Raw genomic sequence first — 14,234 nt, forward strand, 5'->3', positions numbered from 1 at the left:
AGCACTTCTGCATATTTGCTAAATAAGCCCCCCCCCCTCTCTTCTGCACCCCCTTTATATACCCCCTACCATACCACCAAGGCCATACATCCCTCTGTCACTCAGGTCAACATGTATAGATGTTTACACGTGACTACTCCCCATGCCTCTCTACCCTCTTGCTGTTTGAGCAATTGTGCTTGATTAAGTCCTCACTTATTCACCATCGCCGGCACGCTAAAGAATGCATTGTTGCTCTGCACTGCACATCCCCCTCCAGAGTTCTCCCAGCCCTCCCCAATAGGCCTGTTTCTTCATTCACACATTCATTAGGTTGGTCCCTTAAATACATCAAAGGGCTTTCGTTCACACAATAAACTGATAAAAGCAATTATAAACCAATGCTGTATGGAATCTAGATCACATGGGATATAACATTAACTAATGAACAGGGTTGATGACATAAGAATTCAGAGAAAGCTTTTTTTCCTCTCGAACATAAATATCTTGTTTTTATTTAGTATGAAACAATATGAGAGTAATGTATGAAATACAATAGTATACCAAGCAGTAAAATCACATTTGTATTAGAGAAAAAAGTTGAACTCCTTACAATTACTCACAAGCTCCTCACGATAGTCAGAGGCTTGAACTTCACATGTACCACTTACACTTGTTTAAATATTAATTTCCTTCTTTCACTCCCTTTATCCATTTGACCGAGTGGCTGAAGAGGGACAGGTGTGACTTTATGATTGTGATAATCACATTTACTCAGATTGTGTAGATGAAATACATACATTTTCTCTGCCGAACTGAGCACCTGATATTGTTTTGGTTCCTCTATCCATCCTTCTCTGTTGCCCTGTACATTTTCCATGAGCACCTTACATAATAATATGGGATTAAAGGGAGAAGCAGTAAGTGGTTATGACAGAAAATGCTGTAACATATTGAATAGTCAGACCCAGAATTTTACAAATAATCATTCTGAACAAATGTTTTGCTCAATAACCAATTTTACTTAGTAGCCAGTATACAGTATTGAATGGCAGCAGCCTGTCAAATTTTACCGATAATATCAGCAGAATACCTCCTCTTATCTTTGCAACATTTATAACAATTTTATATGGTCAACAGTTTGCATACAAAGTTCCTCTAAAAAAAACTATATAAAACAGTTCCAACCAGAGGACATATTTCTGTGAAAATCTAGTGAAAGCATTTAACAAAGTAGCAGAGTGGTCCTACTGGTCAGTCCTAACGGTCAGAACACTCTGGGGCCAAGGCTGTTCCTGGGCATGCAGTATAACTGCAGCCAGTAGCCACTTTCATGTTGACCCCCATACTAACAGACAGCGGAGCCAAATAGAAACAAGGCCTTCTTCAAATTAACAAGACTGCACTGCCTACCTGAAATTCATCCGCATGGATTTGCATCAGATAAACACTGATGTGCCAACATTGGAAATAAACTAATATCTGTTTTTACTTAACCGGCATCTTAGTAGTTGCACTTAGTCCCCAATATACACTGAACAAAATTATAAACGCAACGCTTTTGTTTTTACCCCCATTTATCATGAGCTGAACTCAAATATCTAAGACTTTCTCTATCTACACAAAAGGCCTATTTCTCTCAAATATTGTTCACAAATCTGTCTTAGTGAGCACTTCTCCTTTGCCGAGATAATCCATCCACCTCACAGGTGTGGCATATCTAGATGCACCCCAAACATGCTCAATGGGTGACATGTCTGGTGAGTTTGCTGGCCATGCAAGAACTGGGATGTTTTCAGCTTCCAGGAATTGTGTACAGATCCTTGCAACATGGGGCCATGCATTATCGTGCTGAAACATGAGGTGATGGTCATGGATGAATGGCACAACAATGGGCCTCAGGATCTCATCACGGTATCTCTGTGCACTCAAAATGCCATCAATGAAATGCTCATGTGTTCGTTGTCCATAACACACGCCTGCCCATACCATAACCCCACCGCCACCATGGGCCACTCGATCCACAATGTTGAGATCAGGAAACCGCTCACCCACATGATGCCATACACGCTGCCTGCCATCTGCCCTGTACAGTGAAAACCGGGATTAATCCGTAAAGAGCACACCTCTCCAAAATACCAGACGCCATCGAATGTGAGCATTTACCCACTCAAGTTGGTTACGACGACGAACTGCTGTCAGGTCGAGACCCCGATGAGGACGACGAGCATGCAGAGGAGCTTCCCTAAGACTGTTTCTGACAGTTTGTGCAGAAATTCTTTGGTTATGCAAACAAATTGTTGCAGCAGCTGTCCGGGTGGCTGGTCTCAGACGATCTTGGAGGTGAAGATGCTGGATGTGGAGGTCCTGGGCTGGTGTGGTTACACGTGGTCTGTGATTGTGAGGCCGGTTGGATGTACTGCCAAATTCTCTGAAACGCCTTTGGAGATGGCTTATGGTAGAGATGAACATGAACATTCAATTCACAGGCTACAGCTCTGGTGGACATTCCTGCAGTCAGCATGCCAATTGCAAGCTCCCTCAAATCTTTCGACATCTGTAGCATTGTGCTGTGTTATGGAACTGCACATTTTAGAGTGGCCTTTTATTGTGGCCTGCCTAAGGCACACCTGTGCAATAATCATGCTGTCTAATCAGCATCTTGATATGCCACACCTGTGAGGTGGATGGATTATCTCGGCAAAGGAGAAGTGCTCACTAACACAGATTTAGACAGATTTGTGAACAATATTTGAGAGAAATAGGCCTTTTTTGTACATAGAGAAAGTCTTAGCTCTTTGAGTTCAGCTCATGATAAATGGGGGCAAAAACAAAAATGTTGTGTTTATAATTTTGTTCAGAGTATAACAGACGATATCCACACAGCATTGTTCTTGTGTCCCATTGTGTTTTCATCTCTGCTCAAACCAAAACACACAGTGTTTATCACCATGCAGAGTACGATCATTCTCCTTCTTTATTCCCCCGCCCCACAGTCTCTCTTTCACTCGTTCTATAGTCCTTGACCTGTTGACTGACTCAACATTCTCACGAAGGTCGACCACTACACCTCCCCTACAGCATCATTAGGAAATAAATGCAATATTGACACATACATATAAAATAGAAAAACCCCAGCAGTGTTGGTCAGAGGGCCAAGAGGGTTTCAGTCTCAGTGTCCATTACACCAGCCCCTCCCCAGTCCTCCCACCTGCAGTCCATGGGATATAAAGCTCTGATTTACAGTCGGAACCACACGGATAGAAAACCCTAAAAGATGAATCGGGGCTGCATAATATGCATACGGTTAGACAGTCCTAGTTTGCACAGATAATTGCTTTAATGTGGGCTATTAAGCCTAAGTGCATATGATTTTACTGTCTGCCCTACATTTGGCATGATGATTGCGTTGATCAATACATATGATTTGTAAGTCGCTGGCCATCGATCGAATTGTAAAATGCTTGACCTTGGGTGAAGGAGCTCTTACTCCAGGCCAATGACCCTGAGAGGACACCTTGATGCAAGAGAAGAGTTGATATTGAAGCGTACTGTGATTGCTCAGAAATGTGTTTTCACACGCCCCTTTACAACCTTTTCCCAGAAACTATGGATGATGCAGGCACAAGCTGGTCTAGTGCTAAAGACCTCGGACAGATTTGGTTGGTTTTATGGACCTTCTCAACATAGCGTACTGGCATATTTTTCTTCAAATTTTGGGTGACTGTTGCTATCTTAAAATGTAAGAAAAAAAGCTTCACAGTCAATAAGTAACAAGTCCTAGCTGAGTTTCAGATCCCCAGGGAACCTCTACAATACATAATCAGCCTGTACAAACACATACACAGATTTATATATACACACACAAACACACCTTACGCTCCTCCCCCTCATTCTTAAACATGCACATCTATTATATTGAGCATATAATGTAGAAACTGTAAAAAGGTGTAGGGTAATGTAGGGTGATGTAGAGTAATGTAGGGAGATGGAGAGTTATGTATGATGATGCAGAGAGCTGTAGAGTTACATAGGATGATATAAGGTAATGTAGGGAGATGTAGAGTTATGTAGGATGATGTAGGGCAATGTAAGGAGATGTTGAATTACGTAGGATGATGAATCTAGTGCAGGTATTTTATAAGCCTTCTACCTGTTACATTCATGCTTTACACTCCCCATATTGGGCCTTCATTTGAGTGGACAGCAATACTGCATTTGGAATTGACAAACATAGACACACACACAGACACACACACTCAGTGCTTCCGAGTTAGAGTGACTGAAACAGACTTTATAAGCCTGTGGACATTGACAGATGGATAAGCAGTGGTACAACTGCAGGCTATAATCTGGGAATGGCTTGAGAATTTCTGTGTTTTGTCAACAGAGAAGTGGGATATGTGATCTCTCAGAATGAATGAAGTAAAATACATTTTTTTAATTATAGTTCTTGTTGCATCAGGTTTAAGCTGAAGGCAATCAGATACCCTCACTTGGCCTCAACACCTGTTTTCCCAAGCAGAATATCCCTGTCGGATGTCCTAAATGGCAAGATAATGTAAACATCAAGTATCTCCCCATCTTTCATTACATACAGTATATCATGCCATATCTTTGTTTTGCCCTTATTCTCACACTCTTTGACGCCGCTGTGAATGTGAATTTAGTATGTGTGTGTGTGTGTGTGTGTGAACGTGTGCTTGCAAATGTGTGGTTTCTTCTGTGTATGTGCATACGTTCCTGCCTGACTGCCTGCCTGTGTGTTCTTAGTACTGATCAATCAGTGTACCTGTGTTAGAGCCAGGTGCTGGGGGACCTATTAGCAGGAATTGGACCTGGATCAATAGAGAAAACATCAGAGAGAATGGGGATTCCCTGCTTCATTAGTCAACTCTGAGGCTGGTCAACACGGTGCTGTTAAAGAACTACACTCCTGTGTGCAGCAGATTAGCACTGTCTGACACCACGCAATCCAGAGGAATGTACTGAATGGATGAGGTGTTTTGGAGCAGAAGTATCATGTGAACGGTCATATAAAAACCTTATGAGAAAGTGCATATACATATTTAATATGGGTATTTTGTTAAACCCAATGAGAAACAAAGTTTATAGCGGTTTGATAAACATTCAAATTATTTTCTCACAGTTTCACATGCGCAATTACAAAACCCAAAGTATATATTTGCTTAATAAGGCCTTAACTCTACATAGCCATAAAAAAAACACCATAATTTCTTTCAAAATAAAAGAAATCTGCATGTTTTCTGACACATTAAGTAGCCCAGTCTCTCTGTATTGCAACTTTTATTTTTAACCTTATATTTAACCTATTTTACCAGTAAATTCTCATTTACTGGTATTAATTACTGTTAAATGCGTTGCATAGGGACAGAACAATATATTTTTCACCTTGCTGGCTTTAACCATTAGGCTACCTGTTACATCAATGCAGGACATTCTGACTTCCATTGAATTTTCTTGTCTTGCAAAGTAGACAAGAAAATGCAAAGAATTTAGGACATGAAATTGGGATTCTCCCAAGGACAGAGGAAGTTAGCATTTAGCAGCTAATAATGACTCAGTAACAGACAGAGTGAGCTACCATGAGAGATGCCAAGCCCTTCCTTCAAGTGTGAACATTAGAGAGGGATTGTTGTGTGGTGACATTGTGAAATCTCCAACTCTGATAGGCTCAGTGGAATTCTGGCAGTATTGCTTACACCTTACTCCTAGTGTCTAGTGTAAGTGGTTTGGGATTATTTCTAGGCAGCCAGGATCCCACCACCCTTTGGGTTTGTGATGGAAATTCCACATTACACTTGAGGCCTTAGTTGGATGTTTAATTTCACTGCTGGACACACACTGATTTGTTCAGGTTTAAGCTAATCAGGCAGTTCTGGGTAGCTGGAGACCGGCACAGCAAATATAGAACATTGTCTGTGTACAATGCCATCATTTTGAAGGGTTTGCGTGAGAAATACCAGAAGGTGTTGAATTACTTTTCAAAGCGTTACAACTTTCTTCACTGGAAATATTTATGAATCAAAGGTACTCCAATACATTTGGTACAATACAAAGGTTCACCAATACATTTGGCAAATGTCAAAATGGATATGGTCCATAATCAGTATAGTAACAAACCCCACCTCCCAAACGATGGGCCCCACCTCCCTAACTGTTCAACCCTATCACTGACAGACAGAAACACGTTCACTTATAAAGCTAATTTCTACACATTCTACACACAAGATTCCTTGGAATACACATATGATTCCCCACAAAATGAACAAGCATTTATTAATTAAATCCCATGGTCCATATCAATTGGTCTTGCCTGGTGAGTTCAACTGATGTAGAGGGTACTGTCACTACTGAGTATTGTCCAACTAATACTTTCCATCAGCAGTAGTGATACATTTTACTCTAACTCAGTGTGAAACACTACATTTACATTTTGGAATTGCAAACACTGAAAAGATATTTCACTATTTATTATTCACAACCAATTTTTATTCCAAATTGCTCCTTTTTCAAAAATATGCATTTTGGCATAATGCTGTCCACAATAAGTTAATAATATCGACCTTTATATCAACACATTTTATATGTGTGAATTAAGTGTCAGCACTGGTAGGAACCCAAACGCAGACCGGACAAGTGTGATGCAACAATATGTATTTATTGAGAGCAGGGAAGGCTGGGGAAGTAGTGGGGTTGGTTCCAGGGCAGAGGAGTCATGGGCGGGCAGGGGGTCGGTACAAAGGCTAGGCCGGTGATGAGCCAAGCGGGAACAGGTGAGTGATAGCCAATTGGGGACAGTTTGTGCCTGCTCTACTACAAGGAGTGACGCCACGCCCCCTAAGTCGTTGCCCTGACAACCGAGAGAAGCACATCAAGGCACATCAAGGGAGGGAGGACGTGACATTACGATGTTGTTGTCACTCTTCTATTACCTTTGTAAATTAGACCTTGATCTCAATAGGACTGCCCAGTATAAATAAAAGTTTAGAAAAAGTAGCTCTGTTAATGACAGTTGTGGTCTTGTTCTTCGTGTTAAAATCAGATAGAAGCTTTACATTTTTCAGTCACATACATATTGTTAATATATATATATATATATATATATATATATATATATATATATATATATATATATATATATATATATATATATATATATATATACACACACACACTATATACGTCAAACTAAAGACAAATGTTTATCTGAATAAACATATTATAAATATCATATTATACATTTATTATAAATAATATTATAAATATTTATATATATATATATTTTTACAAATGAACACAACCAAAATAGTTTGTAGGCTTGTGTTTGACTTTCTAGTGCATATGAACTTTGCACAATACTGTATACATATATATATATTACTATGAATCAGTAAGATTCCAGTAATTCGACTGCTCCAGCCCTCTATTATATCCCATTCTAAGCAGTCCCCTGTTGTACTGTATCATTCATGTATTAACCTATCTAACATCAGGTTTCTGACTGGGTGTAGGACTCCATCCACTCTCTGTTTATAGTAAATCCCACCAAGCCAAGCTAGCAACTAGGCTAGGGTAACAGGAGCACTTCGGTTTGATCCCATCAGTGTGATCAAGCATCGGTAGTGTGAGTACATTACATAGGGCTGTTAGATGTAGACTGATATGGTTGAAGTTGTTTTCTGTGAACCTCACCGCCACTCAGATCGCCACTCAGCGCTGGACTGTTGAGGTGAACTCTGGAATGCCTGGAAGGTAGCCACTGGTTGAGAGTGGGTGGGTGGGTGGGGGGGGGGGTTGTACAACAATCACAACACTGGATAGTTATCCCGGCCATGACCACATATCCACAAACAGTCTCATGCTAGCCACCGCCCTGTTCAGCAGAAATTCCTCCTTTTAAAGTCTGATGCCATGCTATTCACTTCACTCCCCTCTATCAAGCTCCAGTCGAGACGTGTGTGTTGTTTGTACGAGGCTGCATCGTATTCCAGCCTCCCAACCTAGTTATTAACCCAAACATTGTTTTAATTGCATCTGAATGTTATGTCTCATGTGAGCACAGACATTAACATTTCTCTTGCATGGTATAATCAGTTGTTCAACCACAATGCCATGCAGGCAGAACAGAGACAGGAGGGGAAATTACTACATGCAATCATGTTGCTGCACAAGCACATTTGGGTAAAGGCTGGTGGAAGAGACTGGGCGTGTGTGTGTGGGTGTGTGTGTGTGTGTGTATGCGCGCGCACGCATGTACTGGGATCTAAATTAGGCCTCTATGGGCCTCCTGAGGCCTGGGATTGTGTTTCCAAACCCACAACACTCTCTCACACTCCTCAATCCTCAATGAGCTGGGTGTTTTAATGAAGGCAAATTCAATCTGTGTCATTTTCTCCAACTAACCAAATAATCACACCAGTGCCATAAACCGTCTTTAAAACATCCAAAGAAGCTAAGAGAGTGTGTATCGCACCTGGCTGAGACACAGCATCAGATGTGCATTATGGTTGATGATGGTGCGAGGTAAACGTTATGGAATTGATCTACAACAAGAGTCATTCAGTTCAAGGTAATAATAATAAAGACTGTGACGCTATCTCTGCCTCAACAGACATGCAATATCCCATCTGAGGACACTGGTTTCTCAAGCCACTCTACTGTATCCACAAATCATCAAAGCTTTCTCTCCCTCTCTATGGGCATTTATTCCCTCTGTCAAAACCATTCAGATCTGCCCAGCTGCTATAGTGCTGCGGCACAGCCCACACAAAGACAGCTAGCGTCCTCCTCTCTCTCAGGCTCAACCTGCCGCTCAGTGTGAACAAAGCCCAGGCACCCGGAGGATTAAGCCTCTAAAATATGCATGTTCCAATGAAATATGTATATTGCTGTGTGTCACGCACGACGTGGCTGCTACAAAGGATAGGGCCACTTGTTACTGGGGACACAGGAACAGTCCACCGACACAGAGACGCAACGGAACGGTGTCCCATTGTGACAGAGCTAGGCAGCCCCCAAACCGCCATCTGAGGGCGACACAGCCTGAACGCACACCTTTCCACATTTCCAACCAACGCGGCTCTGACACGCATACTCCATTTCTGTTTAGGTGTCAACATATTAAGCCGCGCTGAGAATTAAAAAACAAAAAAGTTGGAATGCAACCTGGTCCAACGTCTTAAAATGCTGATGTAGATATGTGTTTCTTTTTTGACTCTTAAGCGACCTCTTTAGCAAGGCCTCTGTCCCTATGCCGTGAATTTTAATGGATGCCGACACAACAAAATAAACATCTGTGAGAATAACTCAGCTTGCTTTTCATAAATCTATTTGGTTGTGGATCTTAGCACGTTTAATTTAACCACCCATTTACTTTATTTGAATGACTCCTCTAGAATAGCAATAAAAAGGCATGCAATAAAGAAGTGTCGCCGCGCACCAGCTGACATTGTTTCGGAATTAAACGCCCGGAATATCTTTGGGAAATAAGATTGTTTTCCTGTGGATGAGGCCTAATCTACTCAGTCATGGTGGTTTGAAAAGGGAATGTTTTCATGTTTTAAGAGGGTTGGTTCCAGCTAGCTCTCTCTCTCTCTTTTCCTCTCAACGCCACACCACAGTCATCTAACTAAAGAGGGGGCTTCACTTTTCCTCTTCCTGCCTGTCAGTATGGAGATGGGAGTGGGGAAGGTTGTACAGAAGAGCAATAAATTACATTACACCATGTGTGAAGTTAACAATCAACTTTATTCTACAAAACCAAAGAAACATCAATAAACATATCGAATATTTATGCATAAATAAAACTAAAAAAAACATCTCAGCTGTGAATTATACCCTGTGAGAACTAAAACAAGAAAACAAAAACCAGAGCTGTCAAAAAAAAGATATTCAATATTTATCCATTAATGAAGGTGACTATATCATCTGCGTAATGACGTGTTGTCCCCTCCAACCAAGCACCCAGGAGATTAAAGGCAGGGAGGCAGACCATTTTGTATCCATTACAGGGCCCAACCCTGAGGCCCAAACCCAGAGATAATCTCCCTTTGGCTCTCGTTCCCACAATCAACACAAAGCCCAATCGAGGCACAACACTTTGACAACAGTCAGGTACAAGAGGGTGCAGCTAAGAGGAAGAAGCCAACTGAGAATCTGTAGCATGGCCTCTGGCATCTGGCTGTGGCTCTCAGGTGTCTGGTGCTCTCTCGGCAGGTATGTCTTACCATAATAGAATAGTTAAAAGGGCCTCTTGTAGAAGGGGCCGTTCCCCTGTCTCGGCACACTGACTCCAGTGTGAACACGGGTGCCTGGCCAATTTAACGCAGTCTTGTTAGAGTGAGCATTGCACAATGGAAACTGTCATGCGGCTTGTAATGTGTAATTTAACTTGGAGCCATTTTGCTCGAGCTTGAGAATATTCAGACAAGCCTGAAGGTTGGGTTTCACTCGGAAAAGCCGAGCAGATATCCTGCTCGTTGTTCGCGTTGAGCCACATTTTCAGACGAGGGCTTGGTCCCGGGGAACAATTTCTCTGAGTCGCTGTTTCCCAAATGAACACAAATGGAGTCTACTGGAACCTGGTGCTGCGCTCTTCTGTTTCGTCCACAAACCAACAACCCCCCCCCCCCCCCCCCGCACCCCTCCCTTGTCTGTGTTCATCTTTGTCCTCTGGAACTTTCTTTATGTAAAGGTATAAAAACACTGCTCGCGCTGTGAATTAATTACTCTTTCAGAAACAAGATTTCACAATCTCAATACATTTGAGCATTTGACGTTTGCCCAGGGGAAGTAAAAACTGAAAGTGTCAGCAGGTGAAGAATGAGACAATGTCTGTAGGTGAAGTTATGGATGAGAAGGTCAGCATATTAAAGATTAGGATTAAGGTTTGGGAAAGGCTTGAAATCCAACGATTCAAATTCACAACTGTTGAAATCGTATGTGGCTGAATAACACATCCACACGTTCCTGATCACAATCTCCAAGCAAAATGCCAGTGAACAGTGGCTCTCCAAAGAAGTCACCCACTGGACATTTTCACATTTCTTTGTGCACCATCAAGTTGATTGGGACCTTGGGTGAACTGCAATATTTGACTCTTTCCACATATTCTCAGTTGGATTGGCGTCCAGGGATTGATTGGGCCACTCCAAGACATGAACCTTTTCATTTTTAGGCCACTCCAGTATGGCTTTGGCTATATGTTTGAGGTTATTGCCTTGCAGGAAGAAGTCCCAGGTCTCTTGCAGATTTCTTCCAAGATTTCTTTGTACTTTAATGCATCCATTTTGCCCTCTATTTTCAAAACTTTCCAGGCCTTGAGACAGAGAAGCATCCCCATAGCATTATGCTGCCCCCAACATGTTTTACGTAAAAGATTGTGTTCTCAGGATGATGTTTGGTGTTAGGCTTGCGGCCAACATAGCAACATTACTGTTGAGGCCAAAAAGCTCTATTTTGGTGTTACCATTTGAAGAACCTTAATCAAGATTTCCTTAGAATTTTCCTTGGTCTTCATAATTTCGTTTTTGTTAGGAATTGTACTAACCAACCGTGGGACCTCCCATAGACATGTATTTAACATGAAATCATGTGAAACACCTTAATTGCAGGTGGACTTCATGACTAGAACCACAACTCATTCAGCTGTCTCATATCAAAGGAGGTGAATACATATGCAATCAAAAAAGTTGTGTTGATCAGTGCCAAAAACTCCTATTTAACTCAATTTGGATATAATGATGTAACACCACAAAATCCAAGGGAGGTTAATACTTTTCAGAGCCCCTGTATTTTATTCAGAAATGGCTCACAATTTCCTTTAGATGTCACTAGTCAAGTCACATATAATTATTTTTCCCCACACGGACAAACGTCTAATACAGATGTTGATCTGGTGTGAACATTGTACTTTCAGAGTTGCCATTAAAAATATGAACTTTTCAGCCATTTGCTGCTGAAACCAGAGTAGGAAAACAGAGCGACCACAGAGTTTACACAGAGCCACCGCAACACAGAGGCCTGCAGTCATCAGCCTTCACTTATACACCCTCTCTCTCAGCATTAAGGCTGTGTTGTCATGCACTGACACACACACACACACAAACACATGCAAGCACATATACATGTTCTCTCTATTGCTGTCTGACAGACTGTTTGTTTATACCATAGATTCTCTGTATGGTTTGTCCTTTCTCTTCCTGTAAACAGTAAACTTCTCCTGTCTGTCTTTATATCTTTACCTCAGACTCCAGTGACACATTTCTTTAAACACAGGGCCTACTGGGCCACTCTCCTGCCTGCCATCCTGACTGGACACATGACTCAACGATAATGACAGTATTGAGTGTTTTATAGAGAGACATAATTACACCCATCGAAAACCTTCTATTCTCAAGAGTTTATGTTCTCCCTCATTCAGTCACTCTCTTCCCCTATCTGTTTCTCTACTCCCATTTCTCTTTCCCTCCACTTCCCCTATCCCTCTCTTTTTCTCTGCTCCCATCTTGCTCTTCTCTACTTTCAGTTCGGTCCCTTCTTTTCTCTCCACTCACTATCCTTTTACTTCACTGCCATGTCTTTCTACTCACTCTCTCTCTCTCTCTCTCTCCCGCTCTTTCTCTCACTAACATTCTGTCTTTCTCTCTCCCTTGCTCTTTTCTCACTGACAGCTGCTTTTCCTGGGAAAGTGCTTCTTTCTTCAGACGATAATCTATTGCCACCGTCTCTCCGCCGTGCCGTCTTCGATGTCTCTACATGGTGACTCATTGCTGTAATTCCATCATTAGCGGGATAATGTGTGTTGTCATCTGCGCGTTAAAGCTATCAATGCCAGCTTTGGTGTGACCCCGGGGCACTATTGTGCCTGAACGATGCCAGTCTAAACCCTCTGGATGCCACTCAGGCCTGGGTCTTAACAGGCCTGGCCAGAGCAGAGTTATGGATAGATGGACAGTAAACAGGCTACACTTTAATCAAAGCCACCAGGTACAACTAGGGCTCAACATTTGTGTAGCACCGAAAAAGAGACTTGTTTTAACTGGTCATGATATAAACGACACTGAAAATACAGTTTATAAGTCCTACTCACTGTTGATGCACTGCTCTGGAAGATTTTTTTCTGCCACCACATTTGATCCCAACCAGGGGGAAACTGTTTATTCTTGATCTTAAGCAACTGGCTCTGATCATAAAAACTTGGGTTACCTGTCGCAATCAGGGGTGGCATGCTTGTTAATCAGGATAAGGCGGGAATCTAGGATGGCAAGTTGTAAAGAGCTGCATTTCAGCTGATCTGACCAAGAGGCACCTCAGCAACACCTCACATTATTCTGCCCCAAAACAATTAAATATCACAGTGGCAAACAGTAATAGTGACCATCAACGTGCACCAAATCGGCTAAGAAAGAGGCATAAAATAGGCTTCATTTATAAGTTGTCCATGCCCTGTGTACACCAACTGGGCACTCTTCCAATTAAAAATTATTACTATTAGCAATGATGCATTTGTGCCACAAAAATACAAAATCAGCTCAACCGAATCCAATCTAATTTTGTAGTACAATCCAGATCTATTGACGGTATTCATCTATTCATAAAGCCCAATAAGTTCATAGCTGTTGTTTTTCTATGTGTGCTTTATGGCGCTTAGAAAAGGCTGAAATATTTGTACCCAAGATTTGCGGGATGGTCCCCACTAGGGAAAATCGATCAGGGGTAATGTTTAGGGAAAATCGATCAGGGGTAATGTTTAGGGAAAATCGATCAGAGGTAATGTTTAGGGAAAATCGATCAGGGGTAATGTTTAGGGAAAAAAGGTACAATTGCACATAGTGTTGGAATTGGGGTTTCAGGTTTACGCATTACCAGGGTTAGGTGTTAGGTTATTGAGTTTAGGGTTAGAGGACGGTTGAGGTTTAGGTCTATGGAATAGGGACCATGGATCTAGGTCTCAGGTGTGTATTTACGACTCCCCTGTTGCTCTCTTGGTTAAGGGTGTGGTGGTTGCAATCCCATGGCTGTGGGTTAGATTCCCATGGGGGACAGTATGAAAACGTGGCCCTGGAAAACAGCAACTGCTTAATCACTTTGCGTTAATATACGTGTGTGGTTTTATGTTATGTATGAGCTAGTGCAGGTGACTGCGGGCAATGTCCAGTGTGTATATTGACACATGTTCATATACATACTAGAGGGTTAGTAAAACAAATACAGTGGTCCAAAACGGTCAG

The sequence above is a fragment of the Esox lucius genome, chromosome 2 (genome assembly GCF_011004845.1).
Source record: "Esox lucius isolate fEsoLuc1 chromosome 2, fEsoLuc1.pri, whole genome shotgun sequence".
Lineage (NCBI taxonomy): Eukaryota > Metazoa > Chordata > Actinopteri > Esociformes > Esocidae > Esox > Esox lucius.